Source organism: Giraffa tippelskirchi, chromosome 11 (assembly GCF_054371585.1).
Source record: "Giraffa tippelskirchi isolate mGirTip1 chromosome 11, T2T-mGirTip1v1.2.pri, whole genome shotgun sequence".
NCBI lineage: Eukaryota > Metazoa > Chordata > Mammalia > Artiodactyla > Giraffidae > Giraffa > Giraffa tippelskirchi.
Window position 1 is genome coordinate 130,910,023 of NC_137285.1, and position 24,089 is coordinate 130,934,111.

The 24,089-nt window shown below is 39.6% G+C and overlaps 1 long non-coding RNA gene across 1 annotated transcript in view; it reads right to left on the reverse strand.

Moving 5' to 3' along the window:
• The window catches only part of LOC145526857 (uncharacterized), a 62,266-nt gene that overhangs the window by 14,944 nt on the left and 23,233 nt on the right, over window positions 1–24,089 (reverse strand). Inside the window, exon 2 of the long non-coding RNA XR_014069242.1 lies at window positions 6,403–7,616. This is a non-coding gene — a long non-coding RNA (uncharacterized LOC145526857). The remainder of the gene's footprint in view (window positions 1–6,402; window positions 7,617–24,089) is intronic.

A 24,089-nucleotide genomic window follows, 5' to 3' on the forward strand; every position in this document is an offset into this window, starting at 1 on the left:
CTGAGATGACTCAGCACCTGGGAAGAGAAACTAAATCTGTGTATGGCTGTGGGGAAAATGTGATGGGCCTGGTATGGCAACCCTTTTATGAAAAATGTTCTAAGGCTTTTCTTAAAAAGAATTCTATTGGCTAAAAGTAATACACCTTACCCGCCCCCTTTGTTTAAGAGCTAGGTCATTGGAAATTGATTTTTTGTTCTATTGCCATACACAGAAAAGAAAATATGAACCCATATAAACTGAAGATAGTTTTAATTCTTTAACAATCAGGTCAAATTTAAATGGAAGCCAATTGATTGCATTCTCAAAACAAATCCCTATTTCCCTTCAGGGCAAAAGTCAAAAATTGAATGAAGGCGGGCCGTCGAGGTTGTCTTCTGTATCCTTCTGTGTCTCCACCCTGATTGCATATTGTATAGCTCTCCCACACTCTTGGCAAGTACAGCCATGCTCAACTCCTGCTGTTCCTTAACAGATTCAACATTACCTGGTCTCAGAGCTTTTGCTCTGACTGTTCCCTTACTGGGTTTCCCAGGTGGTACTAGTGGTAAAGAACCCATCTGCCAATGTAGGAGACTTACGAGACATGGGTTCTATCCCTGGGTTGGGAAGATCCCTGGAAAGAAGGTTCAGAATCCCATGGCACACACACACGTGTTTCCTTATTCCTTTCCACAGACACCCACACAGCCATTGATAAATTAATAAATCCATTTACCCAAGACGATCTCCTCGTTTGTCATCTCTCTTATTACAGTCTCATATAGTATATAATTTACTTAATCTTTTTGTTGATTATTAATTTTTCTGTATCCCCAACTTCTGCTAGAATGAAAGCTTCACAAGGGCAGAAATCTATTTTATTCACTGATGTATACCAAGGCTCAGAAGAGTGCCCAGCCAGAGTAGGCATTCAGTAAATACATGTGGAAATGAATTGAGATGCCAGATCCCAAGTCTTTTCTACAACACCACAACTGCCTGAACCGTAATGAGGATGACAGTAATATGAACCATTATGAATACACACATAATGCCTACATGACATCCTGATGAACTGGTCTAAGTAGGTCAGATATGGCATGGCTTTTCTCTGTCAGGTATATTTTTAAAATGCAAGCTATCTAAACTGGAACAGCAAGTGTTAATGGAGCAGAGCCTGTTATAAACAGCAACAAGCTATAAACTGTGAAGCTACAAAATTAGTAGCAACAGTCTCATTCTCTGAGAATTTGAGATACATTAGGAACCTGTAATTACTGACTCCATCTGCCTGCTCTGTCTTGAGCTTAATTATGTATTTCAGAAGGAACGTTTCTCATATTTTCATTTTTTGTATATATAAATATTTAGCTACATCTCTTATCATTTTCTGCCTCCCTTCCCCTCTGTTTTTACCACTTACAATCTCCCGAGCTATTTTTACTTCCAAATCGCAATGTCTTTCCCCAGATTCAACATGAGATGGGAGCCAAGAAATTTAGTTCTGCCAGTGTCTCCAGAGCATCTTTGAAGAGAGGTTATCAAAGCCCCAAACACACATATACAAATGGTGGAGAGGGAACAAGGGCAAGTCTAACGTCTTTTCCAAATCATAATATTCAAAATATCAACACAGTCTCTAACATCAGTAATGTATAGATACTTCCTGAGGGGAGTGGGGACATAAATGAAATTGGCAAACAGTGAGTTAAACAATGTTGAATAGGATGCTTTATATCAAGATTTAGAAAAAGTCTTTAAAATATGAATGTGGCTGTCTGCAAGGAGAGTAAAGGCAGACACTGTTTTCCTAGAATTGTTTTTTATTGAGTTACAATTAACATACAATATTATATTAGTTTCAGACGTACAACCTAGTGCTTCCATATTTTTATACATTATAAAATGATCACCACAATAAGACCAGTACCATCTGTCACCATGCAAAGTTGTTATAATATCATTGACTGTATTCCCAGTGTTCTCATTACATCCCTGTGACTTATTCATTTTATAGCTGGAAGCTTGTACCTGTTAATCCTCTTCATGTATTCTGTCTGCCTTCGTACCCTCACCCCTTTGAACCCTAAAAGCAAACTCTGTGGAGGGGGTTAAGACCTCTTAGCATTTTCCCCAATAATATTTTGAAAACTGATGAGTCTAGTGAAAATATTTTTCCTTAATGACATATGAGTCCCAGATTACTGGTTCATGTTAGATGGATCTTTGGGACATTCCAGGCAGTGCTAGTGGTAAGGAACCTGCCTGCCAATGCAGGAGACATAAGAGAGGCAGGTTCAATTTCTGGATCAGGAAGATCCCCTGGAGGAGGAAATGGCAACTCACTCTAGTATCCTTGCCTGGAGAATACCGTGGACAGAGGAGCCTGGTGGGCTATAGTCCATGGGGTCACACAGAGTCGGATGCAACTGAAGTGACTCAGCAGCAGCAGCAGGATCTTTGGTCATTTTAATATTCCCTTCCCCCGGATGAAATACCAGAGAGAACCACAGATAAAGATTAAGTGTGGAGAGAACATTCACAGTGCAATTAACATCTCTCATTCTCCTGTCTAGAGGAGAGAGGGGAAAAAAATGAAAAAATGATTTCATTTTTTATTCCCTCTCACGTTTGCCCTCTAAGTCAGCTAAGACTTTGTGCCTTATCACTTTCAGTTCTTTTTTACACACCCCTTACCAGCCTCTGTGAATGTCCTGAAGAAAACTCCACCCATGTCTGTGTTTAGAAAATTGCTAAAGGACAGAATTATCCCTGAAGGTAGAGGACTATGTCAGCACTTGGACTTGAAAAGGGAAGTTTAACCCAGGAGAAGAGAGTGGGTGCCAGAGACTGGAGAAGCCTGGACTGTTAGTCTTTAGTTTTGTGTGGGGAGGAAACTGTGTTCACTAAGTGATAGAGACAGATTTGTTGTTGTTCAATTGCTAAGTCGTGTCCCACTCTTTACAACATTATGGACTGCAGCAGGCCATGCTCCCCTGTCCTTCACTATATCCCGGAGTTTGCTCAAACTCATGTCCATTGAGTCCATGATGCAATCCAACCATCTCATCCTTTGCTGCCCTCTTCTCCTTTTCCCTTCAATCTTTCCCAGCATCAGGGTTTTTTTTTGTTTTTTTTTTCCCCAATGAGTCAGTTCTTTGCATCAGGTGACCAAAGCTGGAGGTTCAGCTCCAGCAACAGTCCTTCCAATGACTATTCAGGGTTGATTTCCTTCTGGATTGATTGCTTTGATTTCCTTGCAAACCGAAATGGAGACATATCCCTGCCCCCAGGTGAAAGCACATGCAAGATAGGGAGCGAGAGGCTGTTTTCACCCTATGTGGTGATGAAAGAAATAGACCTTTACCATCCCCAGTGAGTCAAGGTGAGCAGGAAGCAGCGTTAAACCTGGATTAAGCAAGCAACCAGCTCGAGTTCTACTTTTAGGACTAGAAAATTCATATTTAAACAGATTAAATTAATTTCTATCTAACCATTAATTTCTATCTAACTTTTAATCTAAGTGGATTATGGCACTACCTGCAGTGTCCCTTCAAATTCTGTTCATTATTTGTAATATCAGTTGTAAGCAGAAACTAATTTGGAATTCCAGGGCAGGTTGATAAAGATTCTATCAGCAGCAGGAATGAGATTCCTACTGGCTCCCATCATGGGAAGATCACAGGCCTTGGGAGTCCAGTGGGATTAAGTCAGCATGTCTTCAGCCTACAGGCAGTAGAGCATGAAAGGAGATTGCAGACCCGGACAAAGAATCAGGGACGGGGTCCTTGTGGCAGCAAGTAAGGGGTTTTTTGGGAGGAAAAGAACAGTGAACAAACAATATTTTTTCAACTATTGATTATACATTACTTGGATAATCATATGTTTGTACTACTTTTCTGTTTAAGTATTATTATTATTTAGTATATTCTGATTTGAATTCATTTCCTTTTAAAAATGAATTGATCTTACAATTTAGGGTCTAAGAAAACTTTTGGCTTGAGTTAAAAATGTTGGGCCTAGGGATTTCCCTGATAGCGATGTGAATAAGGATCTGCCTGCCAATGCAGGGGACACAGGTTCAATTCATGGTCCAGAAGATCCCACATGCCATGGAGCAACCAACCCCTGTGCCACAACTACTAAGCTGTGCTCTAGAGGCCTGCGAGCCACAAAAACCGATCTTGTGTGCCTCAACCACTGAAGCCTGAGCTCCCTAAAGCCCACCTGCTACAACTACTGAGCCCGCAAGCCTAGAGTTTGTGCTCTGCAACAGAATAAGCCACCACCATGAGAAGCCCACACACCACAAAGAATAGTAGCCCCCTGCCTACACTGCAACTAGAGAAAGCTGGGGCACAGCAACAAAGAGCCAGCACAACCAAAAATAAAATAAATAAATAGTAAATTACCTTAAAAAAGGATTGGAACTAGGACCTTACAAAATTTGGGATCGGTATTAAAAGATGATCTGCTTCTGAATGGACTGGGAATGGGGTAAGAACCAGTAGGTCGCCCTCCCTACATTTTACAGAGCAGGAGACAAACTCAGGTTAATTAACTCGTGAAAGTCACTGAGCTAATAATCCATCTCTGAGCAAAGATCCAACCTCTTATATGATTCTAAGCTGATGGGTTTCTTCTCTACCCTATAAGCTCCTAACACTTAATCATCATCATCACCTAGGAACTTGTTACAAATGATCAATTTCTTGTAGTCTGCTCTAGAGATTCTGATTCCATAGAGTCCTACCCTGACTAGCAATGATATGCATAAACTCATATATTTGTGCCAATTAGCATTTGTGAATCACTGCCTTACTTTTGCTATCAAGCATCCTTTTAGCAGAGCATAGCAGGGTCAGGAAAACAAGTAATGGGAAGCAAAGCCCAAGCAGAGTGAATTTGCTCAGGGACATGAAGTTGGTTCCTAGAAAGACTAGGAAATATAAGACAGAAGAAGCCAGTCCAGCACAGTTGTCCAAAGCAAGGACTCAAGGATTGTGTGTGTGTGTGTGTGTGTGTGTGTGTGTGTGTGTGTGTGTGTGTGTGTTGAAGGGATGGGGAGCAGTGCAGAAGAACAGGCAGGTCTGTTTATTAGAACAAAGAGTAAGAGAGTATATGATTAATTAGACTGCGTGTTAGTCTCCAGTAGAGATGACATGACAGCCGTTCATTTATTTATTCATGCAATTTCACAGATGCTTTGATTCCTCAAGTTTTACTTGAACACCGAGTATGGATTAGGTTCTCTGCCAGAGGATACTGTAGTATCCACCCAGATGTGATAATGGGGACTTCCCTAGAGGTCCAAAGGTGACAATTTTGTCTTTCAATGAAGGGTTTGATCCCTGGGTAGGGAGCTGAGGTCTCACATACCTTGTGGCCAAAAAACCAGAACATTAAAAAAAAGATGCAATAGTGTAACAAATTCAATAAAGACAAAAAAAAAAAAAAAAGATGTGATATCTGACTTGTGGAGGGCACAGCAGAGAGGAGGTGATTATAACTCGATGATAATGAATTAATTACCATCACGATAAGGACTTTTCATACTGTTCATGTTCATGGGATTCTTGTGGCAAGAATACTGGAGTGGTTTTCCATTCCTTCCTCCAGCTATGACAAACCTGGACAATGCAATAGAAAGGAAAGACATCACTTTGCCGACAAAGGTCCGTATGGTCAAAGCTATGGTTTTTCCAGTAGTCATGTATGGATGAGAGAGTCGGACCATAAAGAAGGCTGAGCACCAAAGAATTGATGCTTTTGGATTATGGTGCTGGAGAAGGCTCTTGAGGGGCCCTTGGACTGCGAGGAGATCAAACCAGTCAATCCTAAAGGAAATCAACTCTGAATATTCATTGGAAGGACTGATGCTGAAGCTGAAGCTCCAATACTTTGGCCACCTGGTGCAAAGAGATGACTCATTGGAAAAGACCCTGATGCTGAGAAAGATTGAAGGCAGGAGAAGAACAGAGTGGCAGAGGATGAGATGGTTAGATATCATCACTGACTCAATGGACATGAATTTTAGCGAACTCCAGGAGACAGTGAAGGACAGGGAAACCTGGCGTGCTGCAGTCCATGGGGTCGCAAAGAGTTGGACATGACTTAGTGACTAAACCACAATGATAAGGACAAGGACAAAATGAATGATGAGGGAGCTGTGATAAAGGGTAATGGGTGGGTGAATAAGGTAAATGAAACAGGCAGGGAAGGCCCATCTGACAATGATCTGCTTTAACGTGATGGCAAAGGGAAGCAGGCTAATCTCTCAAATGTGCAAGAGCCTAGTGCTAAACCACAAGAAACAGTTTTCTCATCTAACATGGGAATCAGAAAACAACTCTTGTAGGACAAATATTTGGATTATTTTTTGAACACACAAAACTGTTTTATAATGTAAAATATACTCACATAGCACCAGTCGGTGATTGCTACCAACTTGGACTCCTGCAAATGTACTTTCCTGCCTGTTGTTGTTGTTCAGTCACTCACTTGTGTCCAACTCTTTGTGACCCCGTGGACTGCAGCACACCAGGTTTCCCTGACCGTCACCATCTCCCAGAGCTTGCTCAAACAGGCCCATTGAGTCAGTGATGCCATCCAACCATCTGGTCCTCTGTCATCCCCTTCTTCTCCTGCCTTCAGTCTTCCCTTACTCCTAATCTTACTCTGCTGATTTTCTGCACTGCTGCTCAGAGTACTTTCAGAGTAGGAATTGAAGGCGGGAATGGCAGGCTCGCTGAAACTGCCACTTGAGGTGAGCAGAAATGCTAAAGTCTGCCTTGTGGAATGAGGAAGGAGTTCTGCTACTGGTTGGATCAGCTGAAGGTCGGGGTTTGGGGAGAATGGCATAACCTTCCAGCTGGGATCGCTTATACCCCTGAGCAAAGAGGTGACCATCACTTTGTTGTATTTCTGGCCCACTGGGATATGGGATCTCGTCCCACGTGTAATGCACGGGCACCATCTAGGGGTTCTTGGAGTCAGAGGTGGCTCATATAAGGCTTTAGTTCATTATCTTCATAACCCACATGCATCCATTGATCTTTCATGATTTATTCAAAAGTGCTTCTCTTGCTGGGATTGAGAAGGGGAAGTTTCTTGAGCAAGTCATACATGATGGACAAGCAGAAGGGAATATGGTATTGTCCTCCTCAGTATCTGTTCCCACAGCTCCTTGAATTTCTGTGCCTAAAATAAGGCAGGGATTTGCTGACCAGCATATACAGGATGACTCCTAGGTTCCAGGAATCCACTGGGGGACCATCAAACTTTTGACCCTGGGAGAGTCCCAGGAAGTATAAAGGGAGCTGCACTCATGTATAATAAACTTGCAGGTGACAGTACTCCACAGTGGACAAGGCCTTTCAGAACTGGGCTTAGGTTTCTTTTCCTATCATAAATCTGTGAGCCACTAGGCAATCAAACCTCTCCTCCACTAGTGTACTCATGACAAGGTAGCATGATCCCTCAGTTGCTATCACTTCAAATACTTTATGTTGGATTCAAAGTCTTCATGATTCCTACTTTGCAGGATAGTTTCAACGGGCTGAAGTTCTCCTATTGAGTCTCATCACTGATGTTCAGGGCTCTTTCACAGTCAGGATGTGCAGGGCCAACTTCACCTTGAAGAAAGGGACAGGGTTTATAGCAACCAGAGCTCAGATATTGGAAGACCAAGTTCCTACAGGTAGCAGTGCCTCAAACTGGGTCAAAGCAAAGAAAACCACGATAGGGAGAGAACTAGCATCTCATCAGGAAGACAAAACAAAACTGCTTACAGTACTGGATAAAGGAAATCGCCAATCTGGAATTCTGTATGCAATTAAAATAAATCACTTTCAGAAATAAAAGCAAAATAAAGATATTTCTTGATTAAAAAAGAAAATAGATTTTTGGGGGAGGCTAACCAATACAGAAAATGACAAGTAGAAGGTCTTTAGTCTAAAGAAAAATGATGCCAAATGGAAATTCTTATTTGCTCAGTCATGTCTGACTCTTTGAGGCCCCATGGACTATAGCCCACCAGGTTCATCTGTCAATGGAATTTTCCAGGCATGAATACTGGAGTGGGTAGCCATTCCCTTCTCGAGGGGATCTTCCTGACCAGGGATCAAACCCAGGTCTCCTGCATTGCAGGCCGATTATTTACTCTCTGAGCCACCAGGGAAGCCTCATTTATTGAAAGAAATAAAAATCACTCCAAAGGTAAGTATATTAGTAAATGTACCATCATCTGAAAATGATGCCACAAGCCTTCAATTTGTAAAAAATACAATATTGTGAAGCACAGAAAGAATAAAAACAGAATAAAATGAAGTACGTTTGTTAAAAAAAAAACAAAAAGATACACCGTGAAAACATAGAACCAAGGAATACTGGCTCTACAAGAGCATAACAAATTATCACACACTTAGTGGTGTAAAGCAAAACAAGTTTATTATATCACAGTGTCTGTGGAGTCCAAATATGGATTACCTGAATCCTGCACCCAGGTACTTAATAAGCTGAAATAAATGTGCCTTGTAAGGCTGCAATCTCATCTGAGTTTTGAGATTCTCTTCCAAGCTTTCTAGCTGTTGATAGAATTGTTTCTCGTGGTTGTAGGACTGAGGCCCGAGGTCACTCGCCATTTCTTGTCACGTGGCCTCTTGACATCATGGCAGAGTTTACTTCTTTCAAACCAGTGCCAGAGCATCTGCTGCTGCTTCTTTTCTCCCCTTTTAAAGATTTACCTGATTAGCTCAGACTTACCCAGGCTAATCACCCTCTTGATTAATTCAAAATCAACTAACTGAGAAGTTTAGCTGCTTCTGCAAAATCCCTTCACCTTTGCCATACAATGTAAAACTTACTTCCATCATATTTGCTGGCCAACTCCAGGGGAGGACATTACCGAAGGGTGTGAGTCATTAGGGGTCATCTTTGAATTCTTATTGCCACAGATGGAATGGGCATGGTAATCTCACAGTAGATTTCTGAAGAAATTTACTTAGAATAAATGGGAATATCACATGTTGACAAAGGATCAATTTAGCAAGAGGACATGATAATCCTACCTTTATGTGTATCAAAGAACAAAAACTAAATAAACACATGTGCACCTAAGAAGCAAAAATTGATAGAACTACAAAGAAAAATAGAGAAATCCAGTTCTTTGGAGATTTCAACACTCCTCACCCAGTAATCCATAGAACAAGTAAGCAGAAAATTAAGACATAAAGGAACTGAACACCATGAACCAAATGGATAAAATTGACATTTAGTTAATATTTTGCCACCAAGAGTATATACACATTTTTTTCAAGTGTACATAGAACATTCACCAAGATATTCCATATTCCTGCCCATAAAACATGTGTAAAACAATAGAAATCATGCATGGTATGTTCTTTGACCACAATAAATTTATTAGAAATAAATAATAGATAGATATCTAGAATAACTCTAAATAATTTGTAATTAAACAATACTCTTCCAAGTAATCTACAGATCAAAGAGGAAGTCCCAAAGGAAACTAGGAAATATTTTTAACTAAATGAAAATTCATCATATTAGGGGATAAAAAGAGCTCCTTTTATTTTTTAATATTTTCTCTACTTGAAATCCTGATTCAAATTCTCCAAATATTGCTTTACACTGATATCTGAACTAGACTGGCTTCTCTTGTTTTTGTTATCAAAAATTTGATACCTAATTGGGTTATGATGAGTATGCATACTATCCTTCAAAACAAGGCTGGGGCAACCTTTACTTATTTTGGAATGTTTTATGTTCTTGAGTTTCATAAATACATTGAACTTTGTACCATAGGCAGATGTTTAAATATGAATGTTTTATTCTCAGCACACAAAGTTCCTTTTCAAAATATCATAGAATCCTATTAGTTAGGAAACTGAAATCTAAGGACATGTGCCAATTAGAAATATAGCTGAGACTGGAGAGAAATAGTTGCTCAGATTTCCTATGTGTCCTCTTTCCACTAGATTATATTAATCTGCGTATAAACCAAATAATAACCTCAAATGGCTCAAAGCATCAACTAAAATAGTTTACTTGTTTATGTAGTAAGTTCAATGACCAATTAATAACTCTTTCCATAACTGTTTCTTCTATTCCTTTCTACATGCATTGCAGGCGGATTCTTCCCTGCCTGAGCCACCTGGGATTTTTTTAGTATTTTCTATACGTAGGATCATTTGATCTAAATAGAGATAGCTTTACTTCTTCCTTTCCAATTTGGATACCTTGTGTTTTTTGTTTTTCCCCTTGCCTAACTACTCTGGCTAAGACTTATAGCATAATATTGAACAGCAGTGGTGATTGCATCCTTGTCTTCTTTCTGAACTTAGGGGGAGATTTTCATCTTTCAGCACAGAGTATGAGAAGAGCTTTGGGTTTTTGGTCAATGCCTTTTATCATGTCTTTTGGATTCCTGTTCTCAACTTCATTGTGTGTGCTAGTTGGGGGATGAGCAGTGGCTTCCGTACATCTCAGAAACCAGTAAGGTGCTGAGATTTCAACTCAATTCTAACACTATCTACCCCATGACAGCATCAGATTCCACAGGTTAAGGACTTGGTCTTACAAGACTGCCTGCACCAACACACTTTGACACCAGTCACAAACCCAGGTTCTTCTGATGAACTGGCTACAAATTGGAAGCTCCAAGGACCCTCTCCTTGGACTTCAGATGCCAGTGGCAAGTCCTGGCTGTTACCTGTACTTCTGATCAACAATCAGTCAGAGATTCCCGTGGCTACTTTCTGGGGTTCAATTAATTTGTCAGAGTGGCTCACAGAACTCAGAGAATCATTTTACTTACTAGATCACCAGTTATTATATTTTTAATCCAGGAACAGCCAGGTGGAAATGCTGCATAGGGTAAGGCACATGGAACGAGTCACAGAGCTCCAGTCCCATCTTGGAGATCCCTAGATCCCTAGATCCACATGTTCACCAGCCTGGAAGCTCTGTGAATCCCATCTCTCAGGGGTTTTATAGAGGCTTCATTGAATAACTCATCAGTCATTGGTGATTGAGTCAAGCTCCAGCCCCTCTCTCCTCCCCAGGGTTTGCGGGGTGGGACAGTAAGTTCTAATACTCTAGTCACTTGGTCTGGTAGTTCCCACTGTCAACCTTGAAAAGTGAAAGTGAAAGTTTTAATCGTGCAGTCCTGTCCCACTCTTTGTGACCCTATGGACTGTAACCTACCAGGCTCCTCTGTCTATGGAATTAATTCTCCAAGCAAAAATACTGGAGTGGATAGCCAGTCTCTTCTCCAAGTGATCTTTCTGACCCAGGAAACCAACCAGGGTCTCCTGCATTATAGGCATTTTTTACTGTCTGAGGCATCAGGGAAACCCTAGTCCTTAGGTGCTTTCTAAAATCATTTCATTAACATAACAAAAGATATTTATGGTTCTGACCATTTAGGAAATTTCACAGGTTTCAGGAGCTGTGTACCAGAAACAGACCAAGAACAAATGTATACATTAATATTTCATAGACAGTATCACAATATCGTATCATGTTGAGAAATTTCCATTCTAGTTTCTGAGTGTTTTTATCATGAAATGACGTTGAACTTTGTCAAATGCTTTTTTCTACATTATTGAGATAATCATGTGTTTTTATATTCCTCCATTGTATTAATATGGTGACTTAAATTGATTAATCTAATTTATTTAATTAATTTAATTGTTCCAGCCCTGGCTCAGGAAGATCCCCTGAAGAAGAAAAAGGTGCCTGAGAAATCCCATGAACAGAAGAAATCTGGCAGGCTACAGTCTATAGGTCACAAAGAATCAGACACAACTTAGCGACTAAACAACAGGATAAAGAAAAGAGACCTATAAAATGACACATCAAGTAAACATGATGAAAGTCAAAGACAAGGGAAAATCTTGAAAACAGGAAGAGAAAAAGAATGTATCATTTCCGAGCAAATCCAAATAAATTGACAGTTGATATCTCAAAGAAAGAGTGATGTTCAAAGTAGTTGAATTGGCACCAATCTTTACTTATATTTCCTTCAGAACATTACAAGAAAATAAACTTTACATTAAAAAATTTCTTGACTCTATGTTTCACATTTCCCAGCTCCTCTTGGGCTTCCAACGCTCCATCCTCATAGTTCACTTTACCTAAAATTTTCTATGAAGACCCAGCCTACCTTCCTCTTACTCTTTTCTTCCTTCTCCCTTTTGATCTTCACCTTTTTAGCACTGTGTGCCTGTACCTATCCCCAAACTCAACTGACAAAAAAAATGGGGGCTCTTTTTAGGAGACAGGGTAGCATTGAACTAAGCAGGTAAATATTAGATTATTTTTACTATGACAGGCTGGACTGTGGGTGTACCAAGGACCATGGAAGAGAAGCACAGTTTAATTTGTAAGACCTGACTAATTCAGGGTTATGTGGGTCTTCACTTTGGAAGAAATGTTTGAACCTATATATGAAGGATGACTAATTATTAGCTGAGCAAAGAATGGAAAAGTGTATTTCAAGAGGATTATTTTCTCAAATACCCTGAGATGGGAAAGACGATATGAATTGGAAAAGCAGTAAAAGAAAGCTTTGTTGGTTTAAAAACAAGTGAAGTTTAAAATAGCTGAGGTGGGTTTTGTAGTATAGACAGGGACCAGAGTGTGTTAGACTTTGTAATCCATATTAAGTAGTGTTTTTCTCTATTTTCTTTTCTATAGCTGGCAATCAATGACTCTAACTCCTTCAATCATGAATGATTAACCTACCGTCATTGACCTACCTGGAGAGGATCCACTGAAGTGCAATATCTTAATTCAGAAGGTTCCAAATGAATGTGGTTTTATTGTTTTTAAGCATAGATAGAAATTGGAAATGTTTGCACAATGCTTCTTGCAAGTCCTAGAGAGATGTTTAATGAAGTGGATGAGGCTCATCAGTAATCAGTAGCAACATTTACTTATAATTAGTCCTCTAATGCCGTACAACCAATTCTTCTATTTAGAAAATGTCAAAGTTGTGTTTATACTTTTCAATATATAATTTTTTTCAGAAAAAAGAATTTCTGTTAAATTTCAAATATGAGAATGAATATTTGGAAGTTGGCTCATGTCGAAGGCTCTAAATGCATATGCAGGATCTCCTAGAGGAGAATCAATTTTCACTCCAGGCTAGTGGCTGAGGAAGTCTCCCTGCCTGAGGTCAAACAAACAAACAGAATTTCCTTCACCTGATTTAATCAAGGCTTGTATACCTGCTCCAGACTTCCCTGGTGGCTCTGACAGTAAAGAATCTGCCTGCAATGCAGGAGACCCAGATTCCATCCCTGGGTCAGAAAGATCCCCTGCAGAAGGGAATGGCTCCCCATTCCAGTATTCTTGCCTGGAGAATCCTATGGACAGAGGAGCCTGGAGGACTACAGTCCATGGGGCGACAGAGTCTGACATGACTGAGCAACTAACACTAGGTCACTATACCTGCCCCATCCCAGCATTTGTATTTTCTCGTCTTTGGAAATCTTCTTTGTCCTGATTTTATCTCACAGTGGGAATAGGAAAAGGGAATGAGAGAGGAGAAATGTAAAAAAAATTACTGTTCTGGCTGCTCATATCTGTGCCCCAACCAAAAGGCGATATATATGTATGTGATTATGTAAGGGGAAAGGGTGGGTGTATTTTATTGAGCATGCATGTGTGAGGTTTTGTGAATATAACTATGTTAAGTTTGAGTATTTTTTATATTTTGATGATTTTGCATTTGATTCAGTGTGAGAGTTGTGAATATATATGATATATGTGTGTATATATAAACATAGTGTATGTGTATACGTATACATAATATATAAATGTATTCCAGGTGGCGCTAGTGGTAAAGAACCCGCCTGCCAATGCAGGAGACACAAAAAGGCACAGGTTCGATCCCTGGGTTGGGAAGATCCCCTGGAGGAGGACATGGCAACCCACTTCAGTACTCTTGCCTGGAGAATCCCATGGACAGAGGAGCCTGGTGGGCTACAGTACATAGGGTCGCAAAGACATGACTGAAGCAACTTAGCATGCACACACATAGAACAATAAACTGAGATTATTCTGGTCTATATATTGCCAACCCTTTTCCTTTGTCTATCTGCCTGTGAGAGGCTTTTGAAATGGAGAGTAAATTACTTGTGTTTGATGTGTCTGCCTACAACTACTTATTTCCTTTTTTTTTTAAATTGTTACAGATCAACTTGTTAGTCAGTCAGCAACATTCATTGATTTTACTGTGCTGAGCAGGAAGAGGTGCTACATATGGAAACCCTGACTTTAGAGAAACAGCAGGAATCAAATTGCTAAATATAGCTTCCCTCTTGAGTAAACAAATGAAGGCAATTCTTTTTAAGAACACTCAAAATTGAAAGAGTGAGGACCAGTGTTCTTGCAGAGAGGGATTATGATTCCTTTTTTCTAAATCCCACCTTGTGGGCTATTATATGTCAAGAAGGTTGTTTGTTAGTTGGTTGGCTTTCATCTTGAGCCACTGGACAGTCCATAAAGTCCCATTGTCTCTTCTTTTTTCTCACCACTGAACACTGTGGGAAATGGCATTAGTGACCTGTTCCTTTCCTATTTGGCAGTCTTGGTTATACATATAGAAATTTAAAAAAAGCATAAAAAGGGGAAAAAGAAGAAAGGAAGAGGTGAGCTTCAGAAAGAAAGGCACTGAAGTCTGTACAGTCTAAAAAGGTAAGACCATGGGAGTAGAAAACCTGAGATCTAGATTCCAGGAATTATTTGGAAAATTCACTATAAGCAATCATACCCTTAAACCCTTTTGTTAGTAAAGTGTTTATCCTCAGATTTTGAGATGTATTCTGTGGAAGTACCTTACAGGTCACCTTAGCAGATAAGAGAATTTTTATATATTTCATGGTAGGAATTTGGGAAAAGACTGTGTTCCTAACAGATATTTGAAAATCCTTGATAAAGCGCCCTTTAGACTCTGTCTGGTTTCAAGACACTCATGATTGAGCATTCCAGGAAGGCTGACCCATCACAGCACGGCTTTCGGAAACTAAAAGGAGTACTCATATTTCTTCACGGTCTAGTCTCTTGAAAGCGACAGATTCCTCTTATAGTCTCCAGGGATGCAGAAGGAGAAAGATTTTTTTAAAAGTCCACATAAAAGATATTTTAAAGATTTTGGTGCTCTCAAGGGAGGCATAAAACAAAGTTGCATTGGTAAAGATCACTTAAACTGCCCCCATTTCTGACTCTCCTAGTATCTAGAGTCTAACCCTAACCCTAATCCTAACCCTAACCCAGATTCCATTTCATAGTCAATTAATATGATCACAGCTTTCCATATATGTCAACCTCCTCATCCCTCTCTCTGGAATCATTCTATTTTCATGTTAAAACCACCGTCTTGCTTAAATGTAACTCCTTCTCTACTCACACCTGCATCAGTATAGCTAAATGTGACTGGAGAAAAACATTTTAATGTATTTTAATATGTTTAACCACTCAGGTTAAAATATGACCACAGGCGTCAAGCACAGACTCTAATACTCAGCAATCACACTACATTTCCCTAGTTCTTTCACTTTTTAAATTTTTTAAATCAAAGTAGAGTTGCTGTACTATATTATATAAGTTACAGGTATACAATAATATACTGATTCACAATTTTTTTTTTTAATAAATTTATTTATTTTAGTTGGGGGCTAATTACTTTACAATATTGTAATAGTTTTTGCCATACATTGACATGAATCAGCCATGGGTTTACATGTGTTCCCCTTCCTGGACCCCCCACCCACCTCCCTCCCCATCCCATCCCTCTGGGTCATCCCATTGCCCCGGCCCTGAGCCCTTGTCTCATGCATCGAACATGGAATGGTGTTCTGTTTCACATATGATAATATACATGTTTCAATGCTATTCTCCCAGAACGTCCCACCCTCACCTTCTCCCTCAGAGTCCATAAAATTGTTCTATGCATCTGTGTCTCTTATTCTGTCTCGCATATAGGGTTATCGTTACCATCTTTCAAATTCTATAAATATGCATTAGTATACTGTATTGTTGTTTTTCTTTCTGGCTTACTTCACTCTGTATAATGGGCTCCAGTTTCATCCATCTCAGTAGAACCGATTCAAATGTATTTTTTTTAATGGCTGAGTAATATTCCATTGTGTATATGTACCACAGCTTCCTTATCCATTCGTCTGCTGATGGACATCTAGGTTGCTTCCATGTCCTGGCTATTGTAAACAGTGCTGCGATGAACATTGGGGTACACGTGTCTCTTTCAATTCTGGTTTCCTCGGTGTGTATGCCCAGCAGTGGGATTGCTGGGTCATATGGCAGTTCTATTCCCAGTTTTTTAAGGAATCTCCACACTGTTCTCCATAGTGGCTGTACTAGTTTGCATTCCCACCAACAGTGTAAGAGGGTTCCCTTTTCTCCACACCCTCTCCAACATTTATTGCTTGTAGACTTTTGGATGGCAGCCATTCTGACTGGTGTGAAATGATACCTCATTGTGGTTTTGATTTGCATTTCTCTAATAATGAGTGATGTTGAGCATCTTTTCATGTGTTTGTTAGCCATCTGTATGTCTTCTTTGGAGAAATGTCTGTTTAGTTCTTTGGCCCATTTAGTTCTTTGGCCCATCATCAAGAACAATGATTCACAATTTTTAAAGGCTATACTCCATTAATAGTTATTATAAAATATTGGCTATATTTCCTATGTTAGATAATACATCCTTGAAGCTTATTTTTTACCTGATAGTTTGTACCTTTAAACCTCTGCATCTAAAGTGCTCCTCCTCACTCCCCTCTCCCCTCTGGTTACCACTCATTTGTTCTCTATAAGTCTGCTTCTTTTTTGTTTTATTTCATAGTTTGTTGTATTTTTTAGATTCCACATATAAATGATATAAAAAAGTATTCATTTATTTTATTACTTGCTCAGAGAATTATTTCACACATTCCTCGCTTCAAACTCCATTCTCACTCTGCTTTCTCCTTCATTAGGAAAGTTGAAGCCATCGGAGGAGAACTTTCACAAACTTCCCCTGCTACAGCCACTCATATGCTAGCATGTGAGCCCATACACTTGACCTTCTCTTCTGTTACTGTATAGGGATTACTCATGCTCCTGTTTTAATGCCAACACCTTCATATCTGAACTACGTATTATCCTTTTACCTACTCAAGAACTTCACACAAACCCCACCTCCCTCTGAGACATCCCTGATGGTCTAGTGGCTAAGGCTCCACACTCCCAATGCAGGTGTCCCTGGCTCCATCCCTGGTCAGGGAACTAGATTCCATATGCCCAAATTAAAGATCCCTCATGCCATAGTGAAGACTGAAGTTGCTGTGTGCTGCAGTTAAGACCCAGCACAGCCAAATTTTAAAAATAAAACACCTCTCTTCTTTGTCATCCTTATTTCCAACTCTCCTGATGTATTACACCAACATTCAAACATACTGGTATTTCTTCTTTCTTAGAAATAAAGTCTCCTAATTTCAGTGCTCCTTCAACTACCATGACATGTCTCTATTCCTATTTACAGCAAAAGGTCTAAAAATATTCTTTGCCCACAAGGCTCTTTCCTTCCATTCTTTCAAATCCACTCCATTCAAACTCTTACCACCCCCTTACTCAAACAGTTCTTAGTCAGGTCACCAATGATATCCACAGGCTAAGTCCCATAATGTGTCCTGTGTTCTCATTTTACTTGACCCATTATTAGCATCTACATAGCTTACTACTCCCTCTTCCTGTAAACTGTTTAGTTTCTAGAATACTATGGATGCATGGTTCTCTTCCTTCCTACTCAGCTGTTTCTTTTCCATCTGTTTTGCAGTTGCTCTTCTTCTTTTTCAGGCACTTTACCTTTGATATGACTCAGGACTCAATTCTTTGACCTTTCTGCTTTCCATCTACATTCACTACAAGGATGAAATCATCTCTAGCATCTTGGCTTTAGGTACTATTTATATGCTAATAACTCCTCGGCAGGTTGCCTCCTCACTCCATACGGACACCCTGACCTCCTCATTATATAAGTATCTGCCAAGCATGCTTATGAATTTGGTGCTTTCCCCAGAGAGCTGCACATCTCACTACTTCACCTCCTCAAGATTTTTATAATGCTAATTTCTCAATGATCCCACCCTGATCATTCCTATTTAAAACTGCACACCCAACAACCAGTACTTTTAAGCCCAAAGTCTTTGTATAAATCCAATACATATATAATAAAAAATAATCACTCTAGATCTTTAAAATCTTTAAAGGCATTTTAAAGATTTTATTTAAAGACATTTAAATACAGGAAACTGGTGGCAAAGTTAATGGAAGAGCTGAGAAACCTGAAAAGAAGATGAAGAGGCAGCCCAGACTTTAGCCATTCCACAAGACTAGGAGGAGTCCATGGACAAAGGAGCCTGCAGGCTATAGTCTACAGGGTTGCAAAGAGTCTCACACACACACACACACACACACACACACACACACGCAGAAGACTAGGAAGATTAACAATTATTACTGGAACTCAGTATCTGGGGCTCTCTGTGTGAGCGAAGACCAGGTAGGAGGCTGCCCAGCTATATCTGGGACTGTAGGAGAAGGGACTGTTAGGCAGATGTCCCAGAAAGCAGAGATATATAGATGGAGAAACACTGAACTTCTATCAGCCTCTAAATTTCCAGTGTTTCACATTGGGCAAAACCCCAAGTAGCCAGTGGGTTTAAGAAATGTAGCTTCCTGTAATTCACAGTAAAACTGATATGGGCAGAGAGTAAGTATATAGGTGAATTGCACGTATTGTCTTCCAAGTGTTCCAGGTAATGCAATTGGTATATAATCTCTGTACCTCCACAAGATCAAAGGTCCACTGGGGTTAGGATTTCTTTCCATTTTATTCCCTGAGATAGCCCAGGCACTTAGAAATATAGTAGATGCCAAATGTGTTTGTTGAAGTGAGTGAATAAGGCAGAATGTGAGGGTAGAGAAATGGATTTGATTCTTAATCTCACCATAAAACTAGTTAATAACTTTTATGAGTTAAGTTTACCTGCATAAAGTAATATTTTTTATTCACCAGAAATCACCCAGAAGGATTTATTGTAGAAAAGGTTATTAGAGTGTAAAAAAACAAAACAAAACACTAAAGGTAAAAGTAGGTGGAGTGCAGAAGACGGAAGTATAACAAACCTACCCTCCACACGTTACTTTTGAGGATGTATGAACATGGTATTTTGTGGACTGGAGAAAAGAAGAAAGAAATACCTGTTCAGGTGTCAGAGAGACTTTCAGTTAGGGGAGGTATATGGAGTGAAGTTGGCTTTACTACAGCTCAGCAGTAGAGAATCAGTCTGCCAACACAGGAGATGTGGGTTCAATCTCTGGGTCAGGAAGATCACCTGGAGAAGGAAATGGCAACCTACTCCAGTAATCTTGACAGAATCCCATGGACAGAGGAGCCTGTTGGGCTACAGACCAGGAGATCACAAAGAGTTGGACACTGTTGTTTAGTGATTAAACAGCAACAACAAACAATGGAGTGAAGATAGAAAAAGAGGTTTTCAAGCAGCTGTGCATTAAGGGATACAGTGATAAATACTAAGGGACAGAAGAATTTTAGCACTAGGAATTAAGCCCTTTAACAGATTATCAATGATGACAGGAAAAACCAAATAATCCTTAACTACCTGCTTCTCTGAACTACTTCTTTGAATTTGACAATAACAAGACTGGGGCCTGCATGGCCCCTGGATTAATATAGTTATGAAAGTGAAAGTGAAGTCGCTCAGTCCTGTCCGACTCCTTGCAACCCTATGGACTGTAGCCTACCAGGCTCCTCCATCCATGGGATTTTCCAGGCGAGAGTACTAGAGTAGGTTGCCATTTTCTTCTCCAGGGGATCTTCCTGATCCAGGGATCGAACCTGGGTCCCCCACATTGCAGGCAGATTCTTTACCAACTGAGCCACCTGGGAAGCCCTATATAATATAATTACATTCACGTAAATTTATGTCGGTTTTGCTCACATGCATGTTGTTCATTTGCAACATATGCATGTTGGGTGGCACCATTACATAGTTTAGAAACAAGATCTTCCTGGGTACACCATAGATTAATCAAGATGGACTGTTCATATGAATCTTATTTGTTCTCATTAATTTATTTAGCATATATTTACTAAAGATCTGGCTCAGGGTGTACAAATGCTAGACTAAAACAGTCACACAATTCTTGCTCTCAAGAAGAATGCAGGTGAGGGACTATGGGACCAAAAAATAAAAGAGATGAAAAGTTTACTGTTAGAAAGCGTGGTATAAACTGTTAAATGCTGCATAATAATTCTTTTATGAAGTAATAATTTCTAATAATAAACCTCAGCTCAGGTATAATAACCAATATTTTCTTTATCATACAAATTAAAATTTTAGAGTAAATGTGGAAAATGTTCTTTCAAGAGAAAAAGTGTTACTTCCTCTTGGCTCTGGTGGAGAAACAGCCTATGAAATGCCTTTTTGTTGTTGTCCTTCAGTCACTAAGTTGTGTCCAACTCTTTGCCACCCCATGGACTGCAGCTCACCAAGGTCTCCCGTTCTTCACTCTTACCTGGAGTTTGCTCAAATTCGTGTCCATTGAATCGGTAATGTTATCTTACCATCTCATCCCCTGCCATCTCATTCTCCTTTTGCCTTCAAACTTTCCCCCATCAGGGTCTATTCCAATGAGTCAGATCTTTGCATCAGGTGGACAAACTATTGGAGCTTCAGCATCAGCCCTTCCAATGAATATTTGGGGTTGATTTCCTTTAGGACTGACTAATTTAATCTCCTTGCAGTCCAAGGGATCTAAAGAGTCTTCTCCAGCACCACAATTTAAAAGTCAATTCTTCTGCACCCATCATCTTTATGGTCTAACTGTCACATCCGTACATAACTACTGGAAAATCCATAGCTTTGACTATAGGGACCTTTGTCAGCAAACTAGTGTCTCTGCTTTTTAATATGCTGTCTAGGTTTGTTATAGCTTTTCTTCCAAGGAGTGAGCATCTTTTAATTTCATGCTGCAGTCACTGTCTGCAGTGATTTTGGAGCCCAAGTAAATGAAATCTGTCACTGCTTCCACTTTTTCCTTTTCTATTTGCCATGAATTAGTGGGACCAGAAGCCATGATCTTAGTTTCTTGAACGTTGAGCTTTAAGCCAGCTTATTCACTCTTCTCTTTCATCCTCATCAAGAGGCTCTTTAGTTCCTCTTTACTTTCTGCCATTAGAGTGGTATCATCTGCATATCTGAGGCTGTTGATATTACTCCCATCAGTCTTGATTCCAGCTTATACCTTCTGACCTGGGGAGGCTCATCTTCCAGTGTCATGTCTTTTTGCCTTTTCATACTGTTCATGGGGTTCTCCTGGCAAGAATATTGGAATGGTTTGCTGTTTCATCCTTTAGCAAGCCACGTCTTATCAGAACTCTTGACAATGAGGCCTCCATCTGAAGTAGCCCTGCAAGCCATGGTTCATAGTTTCATTGAGTTTCCCAAGCCCCTTTGCCATGATAAGGCCATGATCCACAAAGGGGATACAGCTCCTTAATTACACCTAATAGCTTTGATTCCTCCTAGCTTAAGTCCTGAAATGCTTAATGTGCATCCTTGATCCTTCATTAATAAACCTTTGTGCAAATATAGTCATCAATTCCAGGTTGTTTCCTAAAATACAGAGACCCAACAATTTAAATGCAATAAGAGGTCTGTTAACACTCTTCTAAGAAACTTCTAAAATAGAACAAAGAACATCATCTTATTCCTCCTTCTGCATTGCCTCTCTGCCATAACTTGTGAAGGAAATTTTTTCCTCTCACTCAGTCATTGTCTTTCTTCACAATATTTTCATGGAGTTCTTACTTTCACAAAGAGTTGGGAGTTGATAGCTCCCTGATTGAAGACTCTCCATCTGCTTACTCTGGAAATGCTAATTTTCCAATATGCCCTACACCATTTCCCAGGTTTCTGCTTTTGTCCATCCTCTTCCTCTCTTCCCTTCCCTCATTTTCTCTGTTCTCTTTCCCTTTCCCTCCTTTAATCTCTTCGACTCTTTTTAACTTCCTTTTCTTTTCTGCACCCGTCATCTCCACACTTCTTCCTGTGAAATCTTACAAGCTCCTCCTGTTATGTTGATAATGTTAATTTGAAATGGACATCACAATTTCTCTCATGACTTCCAGACTCATATTTCCTACTGCCAAAGAACAACTCCACTCTGCTCCAGGCTTGTGTACAATTCCCCAGATGCTTTCACACAGCCTCACTCCTGTCTGTGGGATGCTGTCATGACAAGGACAGTAAGTAAGTGTAGGGACACAGATGTATAAAATTTGAGCTTTCAGTCTTGACTCAGCCGCTTGATTGCTGGGTGACTCTAAGGAAAACACCAAACCTATTCAAGTCTACTTCTTTTTACAGAAAATGGAGCCAATAGTATCCCCTTTCATCATTTCATCATGAGGATTAAGTATAACAAACTTGGGTGGGAAAAGGAGACATTCTATCCATTGGGAGTTCATTAGAAAGGATTATCCGTAATCCCATACATGGTGGGTGGCTCCAGAGGCTTATTCTTGTCATCAGGAATTCTAGAAATGTTTGGCTGCCTGAGTTTTATGTTATATTTGGTTTTGTGATTCTGCTTTCCAGGAATGAGTGAAGATGATGTACTCTCCTCTGTAGTAAAAATGTTAAAAATAAATAAAAGATAGAAGACCACAAATTCTTTGCAGTAACTCCTAATAGAATGTGATGAAAGTGATATCATGTGATTTCAGAACCTAAGCCTCAGGGGGTCTTGCAGCTCCCACCACTGCTCCTCAGAACACGGCATGGAGACCACGTGCCACTCAGAAGCCCTGAAGACAGTGGACTGTTTGCAAATCAGAATTATGGTGACAGTTGTGCTACAAAATTATGTTATTAGACATCATTGAATTTCATGCATTAACTTTATGATTTTAAAAATATTTCTCAATAAAGCTGTTAAAGAAAAAGAAGCCCTGAATGAAGGTCACGTGGGAGAAAGGTGCAGGCCTCCCAGGGACCCCAGCTGAGACTGAGACTCAACCAACTGCTAGTGGGATGCTGCCAGGGTGATTTCAAACCAAATCAGTCAACCGAAGAATTTTGAGAAACTTTAAAATCAGAGTTATTTTAAGCACTAGTAAATAAGTGGTTATCCTAAGTCTATCAATTCTTTAAACCATATATGGAACTCAGGTTATTTCTTGAATTGTACAACCCCACATACATCTATTTACAAACATTGAAACAAAGTGCATGCATGTATGTGACAGCCTTTACTGTAGGGCCTGGAGAAGTAGGGAACACGGTTCATATCAACCAAAAGAACAAGTAAAATATTAGATATTATTTTTCTTATAGATTCTTTCAGTTTTTCACTGTTTTTCTTTTCTCTTTTCCTGTCTCTTTCTTCTTTTGTTCAATATCCCTCCCAATTTGTGTACTAGATACCCTTCACTTATAAAGTATGGCTTACATTATGGTTTCTTTATGTTCCATCATCTGAGATTTCAGTTTTATTACCAAGAACCTGTCAAAATATTTTCCTAACCAAAAGCAGTTTCATCCTAAAAAGACATTCTAGATCTAGCTATTAAAGCTGTTCATAATCATACCACTCTATATATACATCATTTTGTCCAATGACTGACACATATCAATTCAAATAAAATTTATTCTTCTTCATGCATTCCACATCTTGTTTCACAATATGTCAGTCTATCTAGTAACTCATATTAGGGCACTTGGAATCATGCTTGACCCTTTCCTAAATTTGCCCTTCTAATTGCAATCTCTTATCTCACTGTTTCCTTCTCAGATAGACTTTAAGATCTCCTAATGCATCTCCTTACCCACACCTCAGCACCAAAGCTCTAGTTCAAGCCCTCTTGTTTTGTCCCCAAGGTTAGCATAATTTTACCCTAATTTTCCTTTCTGCCTCTAAATCATATTTTTTAAGCAATGCGCCAGGGAAAAAGTTATTAAATTACAATAATTAAGAAGGATAAAATTCATGTGAATTGA